This window comes from Ceratotherium simum, chromosome 6 (genome assembly GCF_057802395.1).
Source record: "Ceratotherium simum simum isolate JZ-2026a chromosome 6, ASM5780239v1, whole genome shotgun sequence".
Taxonomy (NCBI): Eukaryota; Metazoa; Chordata; class Mammalia; order Perissodactyla; family Rhinocerotidae; genus Ceratotherium; species Ceratotherium simum.
In genome coordinates this window covers 17075041-17098312 of record NC_141905.1, presented here as the reverse complement: position 1 = coordinate 17098312, position 23272 = coordinate 17075041, and positions in this window count along the sequence as shown.

The following is a 23272-nucleotide window of genomic DNA, read 5'->3' as shown; positions in this document are numbered from 1 at the left end:
TTATTTTCATGTGGTGGGCGTTCAGGCCAACCTCTCTGGTTCCAAGTAATTAAAAAAACAAACCCCACACTCTGTGAAGTGTCCATATTTTAGCATATAAAGTTATGGGTTGTGTGAGTGCTGGACTTAGATTCGTCAATTCTATGAGCCTTGTCCCAGTTCATAACAAAAGTTGGTTCAAAATCAGACACACGTTACCTAGAATTCTTTATTCTCCAATGCTCATTCCTGCTTCTTAATAGTGTCACCATGTTAAGGAACAAAAAATTACAGTTACTGTGAAAAAGTTTTCACTTTTAAGGAGCTGTCATTTCCCTAGTCAAGTTCAACAGTAATTTCCATTCATCTCAGCTCCTTTTTGGACAAAGGCTGGGAATGGATTGAGGGACAAATAAAAGAAAGAAGAAGTGAATGGAGTTTCCTTCCCCTGACTCAGAAAGGTGCTGCTCCCCCTCATGCAGGAGGTATAAGTTAGATGCAAGCCAGTTCTCCCACTCCATAGAGCCCCTGTTTTCAGGAATTTCTGATTCATGGAAGGGATAATTGCACTAAATTAGTATACTGTACAGCATGGGCCTGGTTCAATTAGAAGTAAATGCTCTGCCTCCCTCTTCCCCGACCAAGAGTTCATTTCACAGGCGCCACTATCTGGGAGTCCCAAACAAAGGTAGCCGACTTAAAACCCCTGTCAACATTCGCCTTATTATAGACCACATGTTAGTAGATGTTTTGGTATTTCTTGAACACCAGCAGGATGCTCAACATGCCCCAAAACAGAGAGGCATGATCTTGGGTGATGGTTAAAAAAAAAAAAAAAAAAAAAAGGTCTCATCTCATTTTACTTTGTGGGAATTATTTTTTAATTGTTGGTTTTATTGGGAAATTTCTCCGAGACTTCTATGCAATGAGAAACTAGTCTGGAAGAAGACAAACAGGACAGGCATAACAGAGTCAGAGTTCTTTTAAAATATTTTGTTTTGCAGACCAAGAATACAACTTGTAAATCTTGTGTATGCTTTTATTATGGTTATAAATTATATTTTAGGTGAAGCCAATAAAACCAGCCTAGGGAAGAAAGTCAGTCTCTTTCTTTAAGCTTTCCATAGGTAGTATAATTTAAATAATTCTATAGTAGAGTTTCAACACCTCCGATTGAGCACTGTTGTTTACAGGGTAAGAACAGTAATCCTCATGTAAAAAGGTAGTATTGCTACCCCAGACAGCAGATGGTGTTACTAAATACACAGGCAAAGTCTAAGGTCATAAGGAACTAACAATTAACCAGAAATACGATCTGTCACAGTCGTTTAATGGGTAACCTACCAGATATATGCCACTTGTATTATTGTGAGTGTTGGGAGGTATATTGTCAAGCTGCAGAGCAGTGACACAATTGGTTTAGAAATATTGTAATTATATTCTTGTTTAAGCATTTGGTGAAACCAACAAACCAAGAAAGAAAGTGAAAATCAGTGTGATTTCCTCATAATATTGTTTTCTGTTGCCTAATTTGAAAAATAACATTACCGATGCAGATTGCACAATTTCATAGCTGTCCTTGAGTATAATTGTTCTCCCCAAACTAATACTGGCAAAATTTTGGATTTTATACTGCTAGTGTGAGTTGTTCTAAGACCTCTTTACATTATCATAGGCATCATTTTTGCCCCTGCAGATTTTGTAGTATGAAGAGGATGAGAAAAGATTTGGGCATACACAACAACAAATAGGCGGACAGCTGGAAAACAGCAGTGGGGAGGAGGGGCAATGAGTTGGGGGGTGGGGAGGGCACTGGGAAGAGTGCAAAGACTTAGTTAGTAATGGGGTCTCAGTTTCTGTTGTAAATCAAATACAAATATATCAATAAAGTAAGAGCTTTACACATACAGCCCAACTCCTTCTGAGGGTTTTCCAAGGAGAGTTTGCCACGGAGAATGTGTGAACAGTTTCTTGTTAGTGAGCACTTTTGGGGATGAGGAACTGAATTCTAAGTTCACCCAAAGGAAAAATGACCAACAGGGCAGCAACCAAGACTGAATCACGAAGAACAGACTACTTGGTGAGAATTTAGAGGAGTGAACCTTGGCCCACAGGCAAGAACTCCAAATTGGTGTATCAGAGTTGTGACTCCAGCCACTGTATCGACCAATCTGAAAAACAGCATCTGGAAACACTAAAACATCCGCAAGGCCCCAGGTGAATAGAAGATGAAGGATGAAAGACAAGGTTCAGAGGTCACTGACTAATCAGAGTAAATAAGTGGGTGGATTCCAGTCTTTGGACAAAAACCGTTGTTCTTAAAGGACAAAAACTCTCCTTCAATTTCCCTGCTGTTGGATTTGGTGAGGAAGTATGAATCACAGAAAATGCATGCTAATAAGAATTTTTTCTTATACAGTTTCACATATTTAAACAAGTTTTTTTACATTTCTGCAAATTTAAATTGAATAAGGAAAGCAAAGCATCTGAAGGCACAGACTCCTGACTTGAAACCTTCGTCTGCAAGCTCAGGTAGCTTGATTTTCCATGCAGCCAGGACTCCTGCTGAAACTTCCAGCAGTCCTCAGAAAAGCCAATGCGATACCCTTGGGCTGAATGAATGAGAACTTTCTGGAGAGCAGAAGACTGGTGGAGGTCCAGCTGGAAAAACATATGGCAGCAGAGGCGGAAAGAGTGCTTCATGACCGGGAGTTTTATAAAAAATGTCTGGAGGCTCAAGGCAGCCGTTACAACCTAAGATCTTACTAAGCATGATGGATGTTGTTACTTCTAGGACTGCCTCCAATTTACCTGGAGCGTAGCCAGCGCTGCATCCTCAGGCGCCCCTTGGGAAGTGCATGCAGAAGAACAGCATTGCACCACGTCCTACCTCCAAGGCCAGGATTCCATGCCTGCTCCCTTCCCCCACCCCCAACACATGAGATGGCAGCCTATTGTGTTGTTCTGAAAGAAAACAAAGTTTGCAAATCACTGTAGACAGTTTGTTTTATAATAGATGGGTCAGGAGGGAAAATGACTATGGTAAATTCTCTTCTTAACCACACATGAACTCAGAGCATTTTTGAGCTACGCAGTGGCATTGACTGAGCTCAAGGAGCAAAATCAGGCTGTTTGAGTTTCGAACTGGGACACCACGAGGAGATGACTTCTGCAGATAAATGCACAGCCTTGAGGTTTTACATCAGTCCCTCCCTGCCCAATATCATTTCCAAAATAATGGAAAGGAATATTTGACTTTTCCATGTTAATTCTCCATAATAAGCATCTCTTATTGCTAATAACCATTTGTAATCTGTTACTGAGCTTTAAGAACATTCTATATGGAATGCTATATCCCTTAGAAAAGAGATAAATTAGGAGGTAGTTATTCAGAATTATAAAAAAAACACTTTATAAAGTCTGTAATTTACCACAGGATTGTAAAAAAAAAAATAGTAATTTCCTCTAGAATACTTAAATAGTATTAGACTTTTGAAATGTAACCTACATATACATTTTTAAAGATACACACAGATTGTATTGAAGATGTAGGCATGGATCCCTCTTTTTATCTTCGGCTATGGCATCCATAATACAGCCATAGCTCACACTACTATTTTTCTTCAACGGATAATACTGTCTCCCTTTCAACTTCTCTGATGGATGTTTCACCACCATTTTCCTTAAACTGTGGCAATAGTAGAAGCAGCAATTACTGTAGTCACAAAAGTCAGGCCCTAACTTTATTACCCAATCGTTATGACAATTATCCTTCCAGTTTTCTCTTTGTCCATGTACACACATTTCCAAGGCATGTATTTTCATTACTGGACAGAGAAAGGCCAATAGGTCAGTTACACACACTCCATGCTGATAAAGCAAAGTCATTAACTTTTGATAAAAAAGAAGCAAATTATAGCCCTTTAGGTTGTGTTTTTCCTCTTAGGAACTCAAAGCAAAAACCAAGGTGACCAATGTGTATGTTTATATATGCATATGCATGCATTATTATTATAATACTATATTATTATATTATAATTATTACATATTATTAATATGTATTATTTTAAAAAAAAATATATATATATATATATATATATATGTATTTTTAATAATGTCAGGTAGAACGTTATTGGTTCAGAATGAGCTCTTCATCCATCTGGCCAAAGAGGGGGATGTTGACCCAAGACTACCTGGGCCTAACGGGGAAAGGCCTTGAAACTCCAGCATTTTCTAAATGCTCAGAGAGAGAAAACAAAGTCACCTCTTCTCAAATACTGCTTTCCTCTTGGGAGGGCACCAGGAATGGAGATAGACATGAGCTGGAGACTAGTTAAATGTCTGTTCTTTTTAATGGCATCCCAGCTTCCCCTCGGCTGCCTGGCTCTATTTCACACAGTGCTAGGAGCCCCAGATCCCTGTCTACAGTCACCCTGAGGTTTAAGTCATGGGAAAGTAAGTCATGCTCTGTGATGGGTGCCAATGCTGCCTCTGCTGCCATATTACTGTGTAAACACAGGCAAATTTCTTTTCTGTGCTTCACTTGCCTTTGTAAAGTGATATAATAACAACAACAAAATGAAGTGCCAAATAAATCTGAGATTTACTAATATATCCAGAGACCACTCAGTATGGTTAACTATCACTCAGCAGTCAAGAGTGCAGGGCCTGGAAGCAGACAGCCATATTTCTCATTCTGGTTCTGCCACTTTTACCAGTACTAGGCGAGTTACTTAAACTTTCTGTGCCTCAATTTCCTTATCTGTGAAATGGGTATAAAAAACAGAGGTTGATAGGAAGATTAAATGACATGTAAAGTGCCTTTAACAGTGGGAGGCCACAGCAAGCCTTCAATTAACATTGGCTTTTGTTATGTTAGGTATTTCCAGACTAGGCTGAAGCAGGCACTTGTTCTAAAACCAACCAGTTCCTCTACCTTCCGTGGCCAGACTTCAGGATCTTACTTTAGGAACAACCCTTGCTACTTAGCATCTCTCCACACCCACCGCTCCAGGAAGTAGTTATCACCAAAGCTGCCAATGACTTCATTCTGACCATCTCCGAGAGATTCTTATCTCTCTGATCCTTTCTGAGTCACCTGCCACTTTGGATATCACTCCTTGATTCTTCTTCTCATTTTGACTGTTAACGTAATATCCTGTACCTACTGAACTTAAAGAAGTTAAGGATTTAAGAGGTCCCTATGTGTGTGTTGTATCTGTTTGTTCTCTGTCCCTAGACCCCTTTATTCCAGGTTGGAGGTTTCAGTACTCAGCACAGAGTAGATGCTCCATGACTGTCTGGGGCTCTGCCTTGGGCTGTGATGTCAAAGCGCTTCCTCCTCTCTGTCCCTTTGTGTTGTTTTCTTGATATTTGACCCCTCACCGCTCTTCCTGCTACAATGAAGTAAACCCTTTAACGTCGTCTAATTTATCATCCGTCCTTTTCTTCATTTGAGACTTGAATTTTTTATAGTTAAATTTAACCTACTTCAGGTTTCTAATTTTGGGGGGCGTACATTTTTAAGGTCTAAATTTCACTTTACTCAGGAAACAGACTTAAGAATTAAGCCCTCAAAACAACAAAACCACACACACTTATTCTGAAAACAACTCTTGGGAGGTACAGGGTGCATTTTAACATGGGAATCATATTCTCTGAGAGGTGGACTCCAAGAATATGCATTTTAAAAATATTTTCTTAAACACTAACGTACTATAACTATTGGTTCAATCTCAGCCTGAATCCCCTCTGCCACACATCTCAGTTCAGGGCCGCTTCAACTGAACAAAGAGTATATACCTATGGGAATCAAGGTTAATTCAAGTGTTAGCTTATAACATTAAAAGAAAAGATGCAGACCTCTTACACACACACAAACACGCACACACGTTTTCTAAAGTCAACTGTAACGATTTTTTTAAATTACCCATTATTTTGGATTATTCACACCATTAGGCACAGTGGGGCCCATGATGCTTTTAAGGATCCATAAAAATGTTTTAATTTTAATATCTTTTGAAATCAGAAAGGAGAAAATAATATAACAATAGTGAATATATAATAATTCAGTTGAGATTATATTTGTCTTTATACCACTGCAGTTGTAGGATATAATTTTTAATTTTTTTTTTTTAATGGAGGGGGGGGCCCACAACAGCAAAAATGCCCAGAGCATTTCCAAGAACCATGAAAGTCGTTAATGCAGGCCCGGTAATGACAACTGATTTTCTTTAATTCATGTATTCAAGTATTCCTGGAATATTTTCGTATTTTTAATTTATACGTTGCCCAAGATTCAGTCTTTGGTTTTCTAGTTTTTTCTATTTATACTGATCCTTCTGAGACCTCATCTGTTTCACTGCTTTTGTTCATTGTTCACTTCAAACTCCTAACTGCCCATTGGCATTCCCACTTGTGTAGCTCATCACTGACTCAGAACCAACAGACGCATCGCTGAGCGCATCTTCCCCTGCTCTTCCGCTCTCTCTCTGTTTTCCTATTAGAATTGGTACTAATTTTGTAGTCATTAGCGAGCCAACTTTTAGCTCGTCTCCTCTTTCACTCCCTTATTTGAAGATCTAGTTGAGCCTTAGGTCCCATGCCCACTGCTGTCCCTGTTTGAGTCTCGCTGCCCGTCCCTTCAGCCTGGCTTTGCTTGCTTCCCGTCAGAGTTCCTGACACAGACTTCTGGCTGACTTCTCTGCATTCCAGCTTCCTCCTACAGCATGATTCCTAACCATCCTCAAGTTGACCTTAGCACTGCTTTCATCATTGTCCTTCTCTGCTCCATAATTCCACCACTTCAACCCAAGCTCCTTACCCAGTTTTTAAGGCCCCATTTAGGTGGATTCCTCCATTCTGGCTACCATGTCTCCCTACACATTAACACCCCCAAGGGTGACAGTTAAAGACTCCCTTCAGTCTCTCCATGAACTGGATTTGCTGTCTTTGTCTTTTGTTCATGTTCTTCCATTTATTCATTTATTTGGTTGTTTTAGGGGGCTGTGCTGTCCCAGGCACAGTCACCTTAAATGTTCCCTCACTACCTATTCCAACCCTATACAGCTTTCAAAGCTCAGGTCAAGTCTCCATCCCTGTAGGCCCAGGTCCACCCATGATGACTTGTCTCTTTCCTCTGAACCTCCAGGGTACTTGTAGACAGTGTCCCAGAATTTAGCACTTAGTTATAATTGCATGTGCTATTTGTCTGAGTTTTGTGAAAGCAGTGATTTTTACAGATTATCTACGTTTTCTATCATCCAGCTGTACCTGACATCAAGCCCAAGACTGGGCTAGTGGGGCTAACCCACTGATTATTAATAATAACCACTATTTTTCAAGTGCTTACTATACTATGATTCGCGCACTGACTGTGCTAGGCACTTTATATACACTTATCTCTATGAGGTTGATATTATCATCCCTTTTTTACAGATGGGGAAACTGAGGTTCAGAGATTAAGTGACTTGGTGAAGTTTACATAGTTGTTAAATAGCTAACCTGAAATTTAAGTCTAGGCCTGACATAATCCAAAAACTGTGCTCTGAACCTCTTTGTTAAATTAGCTCTACTTTTCGGGTAATTTGTAAATATTCAAATCTACTCATTCTCTTCTCAGTGTCAATTATGTTTGTTTTCTCTCTCTCTTTATATTTTTAAGGCCTGCTAGTCTATCCTTTCAGGGCTCTACACTTATATCAGACCCACTAAACCCTTCTAGAATCTCATCGTAAATATCCAACAGATATTGGTTATTTGGGTGATATCTATATCTATAATAGTTGTAAGCATTGAGCTCAGATGTGGATCCACCCAGCCAGTACCTTTCTGTCTTGCAAAGTAGTATATATATATATATTTTGTGTGTGTGTGTGTGTTTGTGAGGAGCATTAGCCCTGAGCTAACATCTGTTTTCAATCCCCCTCTTTTTGATGAAGAAGATTGGCCCTGGGCTCACATCTGTGCCCATCTTCCTCTACTTTATATATGGGATGCCGGCCACAGCATGGCTTGATAAGTGGTGTGTAGGTCCGTGCCTGGGATCCGAACCTGGAAACCCCAGGCCACCGAAGTGGAGCGTGCGAACTTAACCACTACATCACCAGGCCGGCCCCAAAAGTAGTGTATTTTGTAAATTAAACAAAACTCAAGATTAAAAGACAAGTTAATAAATGTGCAATGGATGGAGAAATTGGGAACATAAAAGTAGTATCTCAAAATAAACACATTATATATAAAAGTTCACAACCAGGAATTATTCAGTTGGGTTTGCAGTAATGTTACATCATTAATACCATGTTTCTCTATTGTTCTCTATATACCTCAATATGGTTGAGTTTCTGTAAAGGCTTAACATCAGGTTATGGAGCACATCTAGACCATTAAAAAGCCTTCTATAACATTAAGAAAACAAAAAAAAATTAAATTGCTTAATTATAGTAATTTTATTTTAAGAAGTTTTTGGGCTGAAAACTCCTTGAGATATTTGTGGCAAGGCATCACTGCAAAACAAAATCTGTGATAGAACCCATCTTTGGGTTCTAGAGCATGCTATCTCCTTGCTGGAAGATGATAAGTATTTGCTTACTAGTTCTTCATTGCAACTGGTCTTGTTTCCACACTTGCATCCTGTGACAGAAACTCCTACCTGTCTCCGAATGTCCACGCTCTTTTCTTTCTTAGTAGCAGAACGCTAGTTTTTAGCTAGGCTCATTGCCCTAGTGGTTGGTCACCAACCCATGTCTTCTTCTTGGGCATATAACTAGACACCATTTCCCAGCCTCCCTTGCAGTTATACACTGCTATGTGCTTGAGTTTTGGCCATTAGTGAGTGGAAGTGGTATGTGTAACTTCCAGATCTGGCCCACAGAAACCTCCCTTGCCTATTCTCCATGCTCTTTTCCTTTCTACAGCTTGATGCAGACAAGTAAGAAGATTTTGGAAGACAAGTGTTAAAGATGGCAGAGGCATAAGATAGAAGAACCCTGGGTCCCTCCATCACTGTTTCGAGAAGAACCACCTGCCAATCAAGAACATCATTTTGGGGGCTGGCCCGACGGCGTAGTGGTTAAGTTCGCACGCTCTGCTTCAGCGGCCTGGGGTTCTCAAGTTCGAATCCCAAGCGTGGACATATGCACCGCTCATCAAGCCATGTGTGGTGGCATCCCACATACAAAAATAGAGGAGGATGGGCACAGATGTTAGCTCAGGGCTAATCTGCCTCAAGCAAAAAGAGGAAGATTGGCAACAGATGTTAGCTCAGAGTCAATCTTCCTCACACACACAAAAAGAACATCATTTTGGACTTTATGTGAGTGAGAAAAAAACTTATATCATGTTTGAGCCAACAATAATTTTTGAGTTCCAATAATAAGCTACAAGTACCTTACTAACACAGACATCAGAAGTAAAAGACCATATTTCCTAGCTTCACTAGCTAAGTGTAACCAGGTAACTAAAATCTGGCCAATGAGATGTAAGCAGAAGTGTTTTGTGTGACTTTGTAGCAGGCTGCCTAAAGGGAGCTGATTTGGATGGGACGGGAACGTTTTGTCTTCTTTTGCTTCCCTTCTACTACTGTTTAGAACTCAGACATAATGGTAGGAATTCCATTGGCCATCTGGAGACCTTGCAGATGGATGCCATTTGCTAAGACAATGGAGCAGAGAGATAGAGTAGACTAGGTCCCTGATGGACATGGAGCTACTGCACCAATCTTGGACCCTTAACTCCTCCCATGATACTTTCATGTTAAAGAAATTTCTTTCTTGTTTAAACCACTCTTTTCTTTGAGGTCCACTGTATCAAGTTTTCTTTTTATGGATCATGCTTTTGGTATCAAATCTAAGAATTCTTTGCCTAGCCTTAGCTCTTGAAAATATTTTCTTATGTTTTTAAGATTTAAAAGTTTTAAAGATTTATGTTTTACATTTAAGTTCATGATCCACTTTGAGTCAATTTTTGCTAAGGGTTTGAGGTTAAGGTTAAGATTCATTTTTTTTTTTTTTTTTGCCCATGATATCCAGTTGCTCCAGCATCATTTGTTGAAAAGCCTATTCTTCCTTTATTGAGTTGCTTTTGAACCTTTGTCAAAAATCGGTTAGGCAGGGGAGAGAAGTCAAGATGGCGGCATAAGCAGACTCGGAACTCACCTCCTCCCGCGGACACAGCCAATTTACAACTACTCGTGGAAAAATTACCCCTGAGACAGAACTGAAAACTGGATAACAGGAACTCCTGCAACAACGGACAGTCCTAACTGAGGTGGAAGAGGCAGAGACTCCCTTCTGGAGAGGAAAAACGCCGCCTTCACAAGCCGCCAGCTTCACGGCCGCCGGGAGCAGCTCACAGGTACGCAGCCTCCCTGGAGGCGCAGGGCCCTGAGCCGGGGAGCGCCCCCGCTGTGGGCATTTTGTGGACCCAGCACAATCGAGACGAGTGGCATAATATCTGACTTTGCCCTCTACTAAAGCATTAGGGAGTACCCCCAGAAAACCCAGTTCACAAAGAAACTAAAACCGACTCTTAAAGGGCCCATGCACAAACTCACCCATTTCAGAAAGCAACCTAAAATCACCAGAAAGAAAGGTGCACAGTGCTGTGGTGAAAAGAGACTCACCTAATAGGCCCTGAGTGCATCTCGGTGAGGGGTGAGACCTCTCCAGGGACTGGGACATTGGCTGTGGCCATTGTTGTGGCCTGGTGTGGGCGTGCTGACACAGACGCCATTGGAGTTCTCCCTGAGGCCTGCTAGCCCAGGATCTGCCCCACCCGCTAGAGCACCGATTTAATCCAGCTCAGCCAGGGCAGGCAGCCCATCCTAGAGACTGGCCCCACCCAACAACAAGCCCTCAGGCAACTTGTGGGCCTGCATAGATTGGTGTCTGGATTCTCTGCAGCCTGGCAACTGAGCCGACTTTAGCGGGGCAGGGTGTGCACAAGGAGCGGGTGGAGAGTGTGGGCCAGTGGTGGAGTGTGTGGGGCTCCCGCCGTGGAGAGACTGGGTCTGCTTGGGGAGGTCAGGGCGCGCACACCGGGCAAGACTGTGTTGACTGTGTGTGTGGACCTGTGGGCGGCAGGGCTTGTCAGCTGCAGAAGACTTGTGCTTCTCAAAGACCCACATAAGGGATTTGCCCCACCTTCCAAAGCCTGAAACAATTGGGTGCTCCCGTGCCTGAGGCCAGCCCCACCCAGCTGCAATCCTCAGAGAGCTGACAAGAGACCTAATAGGCTAGAGGCTTACAGCAGTTGTAAGGCCCTGAGCCTAACAACCTGCCAGGCTGGGTGCCTACTCACTTAAAAGAAATACTGCAACACAAATGTGGTATTAGAACTTGCAGCCAACTGTGCTGGGGCTCCCCACACCTCATAAAGAGACTGAAGGGCCCACAACAACTACAAGCAGCTGAGCATTACAGCAGCTGGCCAGGAGCATAACTCGGCCTCCCTGGGTGCCTACAGGGAGAGCAAACAGGCCACAACAGAAGGACACACGTAGCCCACATAGGGGTCACCCCTGGAACACTGAGAACTGAGGGAAGCACACTGGAAGCCTCCTAAGCCATCACTTACATAAGGTCACCTATCAAACAGCAGGAGACATAGCTGACCTACCTAATGCATAGACACAAGCACAGGGAAAGAGGCAAAATGAGGAGGCAAAAGAATACATTCCACGTAAGGGAACAGGACAAAACCCCAGAAAAGGAACTAAGTGAAACAGAAATGAGCAACCTACCCGACAGAGAGTTCAAACTAAGAGTGTTAAGGATGCTCACTGATCTGGGGAGAAGAATAGATGAACTCAGTGAGAATGTCAACAAAGAAATGGAAGATATGAAAAAGAACCAATCAGAAATGAAGAATACAATACTGGAAATGAAAAATTCATAAGAGGGACTCAAAAGCAGAGTAGAGGATACAGAAGAATGGATCTGTGAGCTGGATGAAAGACTAGAAGAAATTACCCAAGGTGAACAGGTAAAAGAGAAAAGAATTAAAAAGAGTGAGGACAGTCTAAGGGACTTCTGGGACAACATCAAGCACACTAATATCCGTGTTATAGGTGTCCCGGAAGGAGCAGAGCGAGACAAGGGGACAGAGAATCTATTTCAAGAAATAATAGATGAAAACTTCCCTAACCTAAGGAAGGAAACAGACATCCAGGTACAGGAAGCACAGAGAGCCCCAAACAAGATAAACCCAAAGAGGCCCACACCAAGACACATCATAATCAAAACGTCCAGAATTAAAGATAAAGAGAGAATCCTAAAAGCCACAAGAGAATGTCAAGTTACATACAAAGGAAACCCCATAAGGCTATCAGCTGACTTCTCAGCAGAAACCTTACAGGCTAGAAGAGAATGGCACGATATATTTAAAGTGCTAAAAGGAAAAAACTTACAGCCAAGAATACTCTACCCAGCAAGGTTATCATTCAAAATGGAAGGAGAGATCAAAAATTTCCCAGACAAGCAAAAATTAAAAGGAGTTTGTCACCAAGAAACCAGTGCTACAAGAAATGTTAAAGGGACTGATTTAAAGGGAAAAGAGAAGACCACAAATAGGAAAAATTATCTATTTCCATGATAAGAGGGTAATGGATACAAAAGCACAAAAAAGAGGTTGGATATGATATCAAAAACATAAAAGGAGGGAGGAGGGGAGTTAAAGAGTAGAGCTTTCAGACAGGTCAAACTAAAGTGACCATCAATTCTGTATAGAAGAAGAAAGGAACAGAGAAGGACTACTAAAACACTGAGAAAAAAAAAAAGTTAAAAAATGGCAGTAAGTACATACTTATCAATAGCTACTTTAAACATCAATGGACTAAATGCTCCAATTAAAAGGCATAGGGTGGCTGACTGGATAAAAAAACAAGACCCATATATATGCTGCATACAAGAGACACATTTCCGACCTAAAGACACTAACAAACTGAAAGTGAAGGGATGGAAAAAGATACTCCACGCAAATGGCAATGAAAAGAAAGCTGGGGTAGCAGTACTCATATCAGACAAAATAGACTTTAAAACAAAAACTGTAAAAAGAGACAAAGAAGGGCATTACATAATGATCAAGGGAACAATCCAACAAGAGGATATAACACTTGTAAATCACTATGCACCCAATGTAGGTGCACCTAAATATATAAAGCAATTATTAACAGACATAAAAACAGAAATAGACAGTAACACAATAATAGTAGGGGACTTGAACACTCCACTTACACCAATGGATAGATCATCCAAACAGAAGATCAATAAGGAAACATTGGCCTTAAACAACACACTAGAACAGATGGACCTAGTAGATATATACAGAGCATTCCATCCAAAAACCGAAGAATACACGTTCTTTTCAAATGCACATGGAACATTCTCCAGGATTGATCACATATTAGGCCACAAAACAAGTCTCCATAAATTTAAGAAGATTGAAATAATACCAAGCATCTTTTCTGACCACAACGGTATGAAGCTAGAAATCAACTATAGGAAGAAAATCAGAAAAACCACAAATACATGGAGATTAAACAAAATGCTACTGAACAACGACTGGGTTAACGAAGAAATCAAAGAAGAAATCAAAAAATACCTGGAGACAAATGAAAATGAAAATGAAAATACGACATGCCAGAATTTATGGGATACAGCAAAAGCGGTTCTAAGAGGGAAGTTTAGCGATACAGGCCTATCTCACCAAACAAGAAAAATCTCAAATAAACAATCTAACAATGCACCTAAAGGAACTGGAAAAAGAAGAACAAACAAAGCCCAAAATCAGTAAGAGAAGGGAAATAATAAAAATCAGAGCAGAAATAAATGAAATAGAGACCAAAAAAACAATAGAAAAAATTAATAAAACCAAGAGCTGGTTCTTTGAAAAGATCAACAAAATTGACAAACCTTTAGCTAGAGTCACCAAGAAAAAAGAGAGAAGGCACAAATAAGTAAAATCAGAAATGAAAGAGGAGAGGTTACAACAGACACCTCAGAAATACAAAAGATTATAAGAGAATACTATGAAAAGCTATATGCCAACCAATTCAACAATCTGGAAGAAATGGATAAATTCTTAGAATCATACAACCTTCCAAAACTGGAACAAGAAGAAGTAGAGAATTTGAATAGACCAATCACCAGTAAGGAGATCGAAACAGTAATCACAAACCTCCCCAAAAATAAAAGTCCAGGACCAGATGGCTTCCCTGGTGAATTCTACCAAACATTCCAAGAAGACTTAATACCTATCCTTCTCAAGCTCTTCCAAAAAATTGAGGAGGGGGGGAAGCTCCCTAACTCATTCTACGAAGCTGACATTACCCTGATACCAAAACCAGACAAGGACAACACAAAAAAAGAAAATTACAGGCCAATATCACTGATGAACATCGATGCAAAAATCCTCAACAAAATACTAGCAAATCGCATACAACAATACGTTAAAAAGATTATACACCATGATCAAGTGGGATTTATTCCAGGTATGCAGGGATGGTTTAACATTTGCAAATCAATCAACGTAATACACCACATTAATAAAATGAAAAATAAAAATCACATGATCATCTCAATAGATGCAGAGAAAGCATTTGACAAGATACAGCATCCATTTATGATAAAAACTCTGAATAAAATGGGTATAGAAGGAAAGTACCTCAACATAATAAAGACCATATATGAAAAACCCACAGCTAATATCATCCTCAATGGTGAAAAACTGAAAGCTATCCCTCTAAGAACAGGAACCAGACAAGGATGCCCACTGTCACCACTCCTATTTAACATAGTACTGGAAGTCCTAGCCAGAGCAATCAGGCAAGAGAAAGAAATAAAAGGGATCCAAATTGGAAAGGAAGAAGTGAAACTGTCACTATTTGCAGATGACATGATTTTATATATAGAAAACCCTAAAGAATCCACCAGAAAACTTTTAGAAGTAATAAACGAATATGGTAAAGTTGCAGGATACAAAATCAACATACAAAAATCAGTTGCATTTCTGTACACTAACAATGAAGTAGCAGAAAGAGAAATTAAGAATACCATCCCATTTACAATTGCAATAAAAAGAATACAATACCTAGGAATAAACTTAACCAAAGAGGTGAAAGATCTGTACACCAAAAACTATAAAACATTTCTGAAAGAAATTGAAGAAGACACGAAGAAATGGAAAAATATTCCGTGCTCTTGGGTTGGAAGAATTAACATAGTTAAGATGTCCATACTTCCTAAAGCCATCTATAGATTCAATGCAATCCCTATCAAAGTTCCAACAACATTTTTCACAGAAATAGAACAAAGAATCCTAAAATTCATATGGAACAACAAAAGACCCCGAATAGCTAAAGGAATCCTGAGAAAAAAGAACAAAGCTGGAGGTATCACACTCCCTGATTTCAAAATATACTACAAAGCTATAGTAACCAAAACAGCATGGTACTGGCACAAAAACAGACACACAGATCAATGGAATAGAATCGAAAGCCCAGAAATAAACCCACACATCTATGGACAGCTAATCTTTGACAAAGGAGCCAAGAACATACAATGGAGAAAAGAAAGTCTCTTCAACAAATGGTGTTGGGAAAACTGGATAGCCATATGCAAAAAAATGAAAGTAGACCCTTACCTTACACCATACACAAAAATTAACTCCAAATGGATTAAAGACTTGAAGGTAAGACCTGAAACTGTGAAACTTCTAGAAGAAAACATAGGCAGTACGCTCTTCGACATCGGTCTTAGCAACATCTTTTCAAACACCATGTCTGACCGGGCAAGAGAAACAATAGAAAAAATAAACAAATGGGACTACATCAAACTAAAAAGCTTCTGCACAGCAAAGGAAACCATCAACAAAACGAAAAGACAACCTAACAATTGGGAGAAGATATTTGCAAACCATACATCTGATAAGGGCTTAATCTCCAAAATATATAAAGAACTCATGCATCTCAACAACAAAAAACTACCAACCCAATTAAAAAATGGGCAAAAGACCTGAACAGACATTTCTCCAAAGAAGATATACAGATGGCCAACAGACACATGAAAAGATGTTCAAAATCACTAACTATCAGGGAAATGCAAATCAAAACTACAATGAGATACCACCTCACGCCCATCAGAATGGCTATAATTAACAAAACAGGAAACAACATGTGTTGGAGAGGATGTGGAGAGAAGGGAACTCTCATACACTGCTGGTGGGAGTGCAAACTGGTGCAGCCACTATGGAAAACTGTATGGAGATTCCTCAAAAAATCAAGGTTAGAACTACCCTATGATCCAGCTATTCCACTGTTGGGTATTTATCCAAAGAACTTGAAAACAGCAATTTGTAAAGGTACATGCACCCCTGTGTTCATTGCAGCATTATTCACAATAGCCAAGACTTGGAAGCAACCTAAGTGCCCATCAAGGGACGAATGCATAAAGAAGCTGTGGTATATATACACAATGGAATACTACTCAGCCATAAGAAACGATGAAATCCAGCCATTTGTGACAACATGGATGGACATTGAGGGTATAATGCAAAGTGAAATAAGTCAGAGGGAGAAGGTCAAATACCGTATGATTTCCTTCATTAAGTAGTAGATAATAACACCAATAAACAAAACAAAAAAAAATCGGTTAGGCATATTTGTGTGGGTCCTCTATTCTGTTTCACGGATCTATATGCTTAACTCTCCACTAATACCACATTATCTTGATGACTGTAGCTGTATAGTAGGCATTAAATATCAGATAAAGTAATACTTCACTCTTTATTCTTCCTTCTCAAGATTGTTTTAGCTATTTTAGGTTCTGTGCCTTTCCATATAAATTTAAGAATAAGCTCGTCTATGTCTACAAAAAAACCTTACTGGGATTTTGATAGAAATTGCATTAACCCTATAGATCAACTTAGGGAGAATTGACATCATTACTATGTTGAGTTTTGCAATCTGTGAGCCTGATATTGATAATTTGTGTCTTCTTTCTTTTTATTTTTGTCATCTCACTACCGGTTATCAATTTTATTAATTTTTCCAAAGAGCTAGCTTTTTATCTCATTGATTTTTTTCTACTCTTCTTCTGATTTCAATTTCATTGGTTTCTGCTCTTAACTTTAATGGCTCTTAAATTTGCCTTGAGTGTATTTTGTGTCCTTTTTCTAGTTTCTTGAGATAGGAACTTAGATTTTTCACTTGAGATTTTCTCTTTTCTAATGCAAGCATTTAGTGCTACTAATTTCCCTTTCAGCACTGCTTTAGCTGCCTCCTATATATTTTAATATGTAGTATTTTCATTTTCATTCAGTTCTATGTATTTTTAAAATTTTCTTTGAGATTTCTTTTTTGACCTTTAAAAGTTAGTTTTTAAATTTATAATGTTTGTGGATTTTTAAAAAAATAACCTGATTATAGTGAGGAGAAAGTGGAAGAATCAGATTTAGTCATTACCAAGAATCTAACAAATCAAATATAAGTCACAGTGAATACTAAAATTTTGAGATGATAAAGAAAATGAGAACTAAAGATAGATATTATTAGTGCCTTCCTAGAAAATGGTAATATCTATTCCATGAAAGAGTTCCTCTATGAAGTGGGTGGGTCCACCACACTTTTCATTCATGAGGTTGAGTCAAGCAGAGCATCATATACAGTCAACAGACGAGCACCCTATGTGAAGAAAGAACAGCGCTGGGATGAAGGATGGCCGCCTGCCAGTGCTGCTTGCCTCGGCAGAAGGGCTGCAGGACAGGTGAGCAGTACAGACAGCTGACTATTTTGGGCTCTGCCAGTTGGGATTATTAGTTGCTAGCCTTCCAACTGATGCCAGTGGGAACAGTTTTACAGGCCAAACTGGATTCTTTACGACTGTGTATCATTAGGGGAAAACACTTCCAATGCAAACGATTGGAATGGAAACTAGATGTGCACTCTGCTGCCTAAATGAAAGCTTTCAGAGGTGGGCCGTGCAGACTCAATTAAAAGCAGCATAACAGGATCTGTCAGGACAGTGGCTGCAACCCCTGTTGCAGAGAATGAGCGGTGAGTGGTCCAAATGGTCCAAACGGACAGGGGGGCTCTGAACGGCACCTAATTTACTCTCTTTGCCGCTCCACTGGAACAAGGAGCAAAAGACATTAGGATGAAGGATAACGTGCTATAGACACATAAAGATGAAAGAGAGAGGGACACATGAAATATCACTTATCCGAAGGTCTACTCTAGGCTGTTCTGTCGTCTTACCCCTGAAAACACATTTCACATTATTTTAACCATTTGTGGCCTGCTCTAGGGCTCAAGATACCCAGCCTTTTCCAGTTTATTGTTTAGCACAGCCATATGAAACTGCAGCCTGCCATCTGAAGGGGAATAACTGGTGCGTTGTACTGTCTCTGCTGAGAACAGGGTATGGATATATCAAACCCCTGTGTTGAATTGTGTCCCTCAAAAGAGATGTGTTGAAGTCCTAACCCCCAGGACCTATAAATGTGACCTTATTTGGAAACAGGGTCTCTATGGATGTAATCAAGTGAAGATGAGGTGAGACAGAATTATGGGTAGGCCTAATCCAATGTGACTGGTGTCCTAATGAGAAGAGGGAAACAGACGCAGCAGAGAACACCATGCGATGATGGTGACAGAGATTGGAGTGACATGTCTACAAGCCAGAAATGCCAAGGATTGCCAGCAACACCAGAAGCTAAGAGAAACGCAGGGACAGATTCTCCTCTAAAGCTTTCAGAGAAAGCACAGCCCTGCTGACACCTGGATTTCAAATTTCTATCCTCCAGAACCATGAGAATACATTTCTGTTGTTTTAAGCCACCAGTTTGTGGCGATTTGTTATGGTAGCCCTAGGAAACTAATACACCCTGCTAAAGAGGAAATGCATGATGCTGTAAAACCCACTACATGGGTGAAAAGGTCACTGTAGAGCTGTCCCTAATGGGCATAATGAACGCTGCCATCTTCTACAACGGAGGTGCAGCTCTCTAGGGATTCGAGATAGCACCTCTAGGTGTGGCTGCACATATGTGCCCACCAGACTAGGGGCACTTTGAGGTCAGGAGCCATGCCTTGTTCTCCTCTGCATCCCTCCTTCTGTGCCTGAAGACCAGAAGTCCTTGATAAATGTTGAAAATATAAATGAATTCATGGGAGAATGTATTTAAGATGAGTGATTAGCATTATTTTATGACGTCACATAAGTATTTACCATCATCTTCCATGAAGATGTAACTGGCAAAGAAATCAGATTCAATGCCTTTATTGAAGAAACCCACTCTTAGTCTTGAAAGACACAACCTTGGGTTTCTTTGAGATCTAATTTCATCTCTGGAACCCTAAGCTGCAGATGTGAACAGTAACAGCTTTTTTTTTTTTAATGTAAAAATCCTGATATTGTGATTCTGCCACTCAGATGTGACCACAGTTTCTTAACTTTTCAGGCAAGATATGTTACTCTCCATTTAAAATCAGCCCACCTAAAATAATCACCTGCTGTTTTGTGCATGAATTCATCTTAAATGCCTTCTGAGGCTCTAGGTGAAGGGTGCCTTCACCAGCAACAACCAATAAATGAAATAATACCAAATATAAAATCAGCCACATGGGTCTCCTGGAGGGAAATGGAGCATGTGAGGATTTTATTTGCTGAAAGCCCAGAATTGCGGTACCTTTTAATGTTGAATGTGAAAGTGTTTTATAAAGTGTAAAGGGCTGTAAAGAAGTCAGTTATTATGTTTATTATTTTCCCTATTCCATATCCCTGATTAAATGACAAACCCAAGACTCAGTAACTAGCTTATTCACTTCGCTGGGCTGCAATTTCCTTCCCCAAATGAGAGAGTTATGGTTAATATCCCAAGGTTCCAGCTAAATCCATTTTTTTCTTTGACTCTATGATTCTATCAGCAAGGGTGTGTACATATCTAAGTTCCTGAAACGTGAAAATATATTTGGTGACTCTATTGGTATATAATATTAAATTATTTTGCATAAGTTTTCAGAATAGATTTTGTACAATATAGAAGAAAAATAAGGGGGGAAAGTAGGACATGAGAAAGTATAATGAGAAGCACTTAAGAAAAGATATCCATTAGAATAATTAAAATGCAACTTACCTAAAAAGGAGAGGAAGAGCATATTTATTATGAACATGAACATATTCCATGCTCACTGCAAAGTAAATTTTTAGGAAAAAAGAGGAGCAAAAGCTGCAGTGATGCAATTAGAAATTCTAGCTGCCTTTTAAATGTAAACAGCAAACTTAATTTTTTCCTACATAAAAGAAAAAATTGAAATAACCCTAACTTCAAGTTATAATTGCATAAACCAAGCACCATATTAAAAAATGATCATTATTGAGTTTTTTGTAATCAACAACTTTTTCTGTGGCTAAAATGCCCCTTGATATTCCTGAAATCTGCTAGAATGCTGGAAAGAGCATGCAGAAATACAAAGAGTCAGGAAGTAATATTGGATTTTTAATTCAATAGAATCAACATTTGTTGTATATTTGTATTTGCTTTTTTAATACAATAGGCCTTGATTTTAGTGTGTGTTCTAGCCTTGAAATCAACTCCTTACAGACAAATTCCTAGTTCTACTCAGGGTCTATCAGAGTGCCTGTGAACCATAGGTCACAGGCCCCTGAATATGAGCAAGGCAACAGACACCGTAGATAATATAGGAATATCCAGGATGAGTGCGCCTGACGCGCAGGGGAAAACGTGATGAGTGGGAGAATTCCAAACTCTAGAGATGACAAATACTCAGACTGGCCTGGGCTAAAGGAAATGAGGCAATAAGGCTTAAAAAAACAACAAACCCCCAAAAGCTGTCATTTCTCTCCGTAACTTCCTTTAGATCTTAATCTTTACATGTTTTAAAAAGAATTTAAAAAAATATTTTAAGAAGAGCCAGCCCTGATGGCCTACTGGTTAAAGTTGGGCACTCTCTGCTTCAGCGGCCTGGGTTCAGTTCCCAGTCACAGAACCCCACCACTTGTCTGTCAGTAGCCATGCTATGGCAGTGGCTCACATAAAAGAACTAGAAGGACTTACAACTAGAATATACAACTATGTACTGGGGCTTTGGGGAGGAAAAAAATATATATATACTTGAAGAAATATGTGGGCCAGCCCCAGTGGCTTAGTGGTTAAGTTTGGCATGCTTCGCATCAGCGGCCCAGGTTTGGTTCCTGGGCTCATACCTATACCACTCGTCTGTGAGTGGCCATGCTGTGGTGGCAGCTCACATACAAAAAGAGAGGAAGATTGGCAGTGGATGTTAGCTCAAAGTGAATCTTCCTCAGCAAAAAAAAAAAAAAAAAAGAAATATGTAACAAGAGCTACAAAAGTGTTTTTATCCCTTGCCCTAGTAATTCTGCTTCTAGGTATTTTTCTTGAGACAATATCAGAAGTGTGTAGAATGATTTATGAGTAAGCATGTTTACTGAAGCTTTATTTATAATGTAGGAGAAGTTGGAAAGAAATTCAATGTACAGAAATAGAGAAATAGTTAAATAAATCATAGTCCATCGCTATGATGGAATTCTGTGTAGATAGTTAAAAATCATATTTTCAGAGATAATTATTAATAAAGGAAAATGCCCAATCTATAGCATTCAGTGAAAAAGGCAGGTAGACAGCCATATATTCCATATAATTATAATTTTAAATATGTATGTATGTTTATGTGCATATACAGAAAAAAAAGTCGAAAGAAATACACCAAAATGTTAACTCATTATCTCTAAGTGGCAGGATTGTGAGATTACAGGTGATTGTTTCTGGTTCTTTATATTTTTCAGTATTTTAAGATTTTTCTACAATGAACCTGTATTGCTTTTAATATCAGACACATTAATTTTTAAGGTTGTGATATTCATGTACATTCCTTTAAAATGGCAGCTTTTCCCCGCTAAATCAGAGACATGGACACCATGTTTTAAAGGCTTTAATGTAGTAAGGTGGAGAATTAGGATTAAACACTAAGTTTTCATGTACTAATGACACAATTAATGAATGGGCATTTACAGAGCACATACTAATTCCATCAACAGTGCTTACTGAGCACTTGCCATGTACTGGCCACTGAATTCATGCCCAGCAGCCAGGAGACCTCAGTGAACAACAACGCTGGGGCTGGATGGCCAAGGGAAGAAGCTCCTCTCCTGGGTATGTGTGAACATCACGTATCGCTGAGGAATGAGACGTTCCTAAAGGTCAGGCAGACTGGCCCAAGCTCACCCCCAAGGAGCCTAACGTTTGCCCAAGTGTCTAAGACCCAGGCCAGCTGTGCATCCAGGTCTTGCTGGAGCGTGGAGGCAAAGCTTTTGCAGGTTCTTGTCGTGACCTCATGGCTGCTTAATCATCTGCCATTTTGTCTCAGAAGTAAGTTCTGCTAGTCTGAGAGGCTTGGTTTGTCATATAGATGTACAGCTTAGTACTTTCTTAGCATTCTGTTCAAGTGCTGACAACTTGATATTTTGATCAATGGTTACTGTATTTCTCCATATGTTAGGTTGACAGGCTGATAATTTCCAAAGTCAATTCCCCTCTCCTTTCCCTTTCTCTCTCTCCCCCTCTCTTCTCCAATTTACACGTTTCTATTTTCCAATTGATTTATCTGCATTTTGTAAATACCTCAAAATAGGAGAAAGCAGGGCCTCGGGGTCACTTGGCCCAGTCCCTGCACAATCAGATGCCCAGGGCTTGCTATGTCCTTGAAGTCACTGAGGATGGAGCCAAGGCAGTCTTTCATCCCCAGGAATTAAGGCTGCTGTGTGACTGCTGGTAGCCTGTGTTCAGAGCACATTGCTGAGGTCACGTATGATTTGTGTACAGGAGCCCCCCACCGTAAAGGGTGGGTCTGACTGTAAACATTTTACTCACTGCTGCAGAGAGCCTCTCGGTGAATAGAGGAGCATCTAGGCGGTGGTTGTCTGCTGCAGAAGCCTTCTGGGATGCGCCTTCTTCCCACATCAGCCTCGTCCTTTCCCAGCCCCCTAACTTTTGAGTTTCACTCAGAGAAGCCGTGTGCCAGTTATTAAACAGCACGTGTGTGCCCAGCAGTTTCATTCCATGTAGAGTGTGGTTCTCCAAACGTTCCCGGTCTTTACATCCAAAGTAGCTATTTTTCTCAACTCTTCCCTGCCCCTTGGGAAAATAAGAGTGGTTTTCTTATTTAAACCCCATTGAGAGATAGCATAGCCCAGTGGTTAATCAGTGACCTCGATTCAAATCCCATCTCCATTGTTTGCAAGCTGCGTGTCTTTCAGGA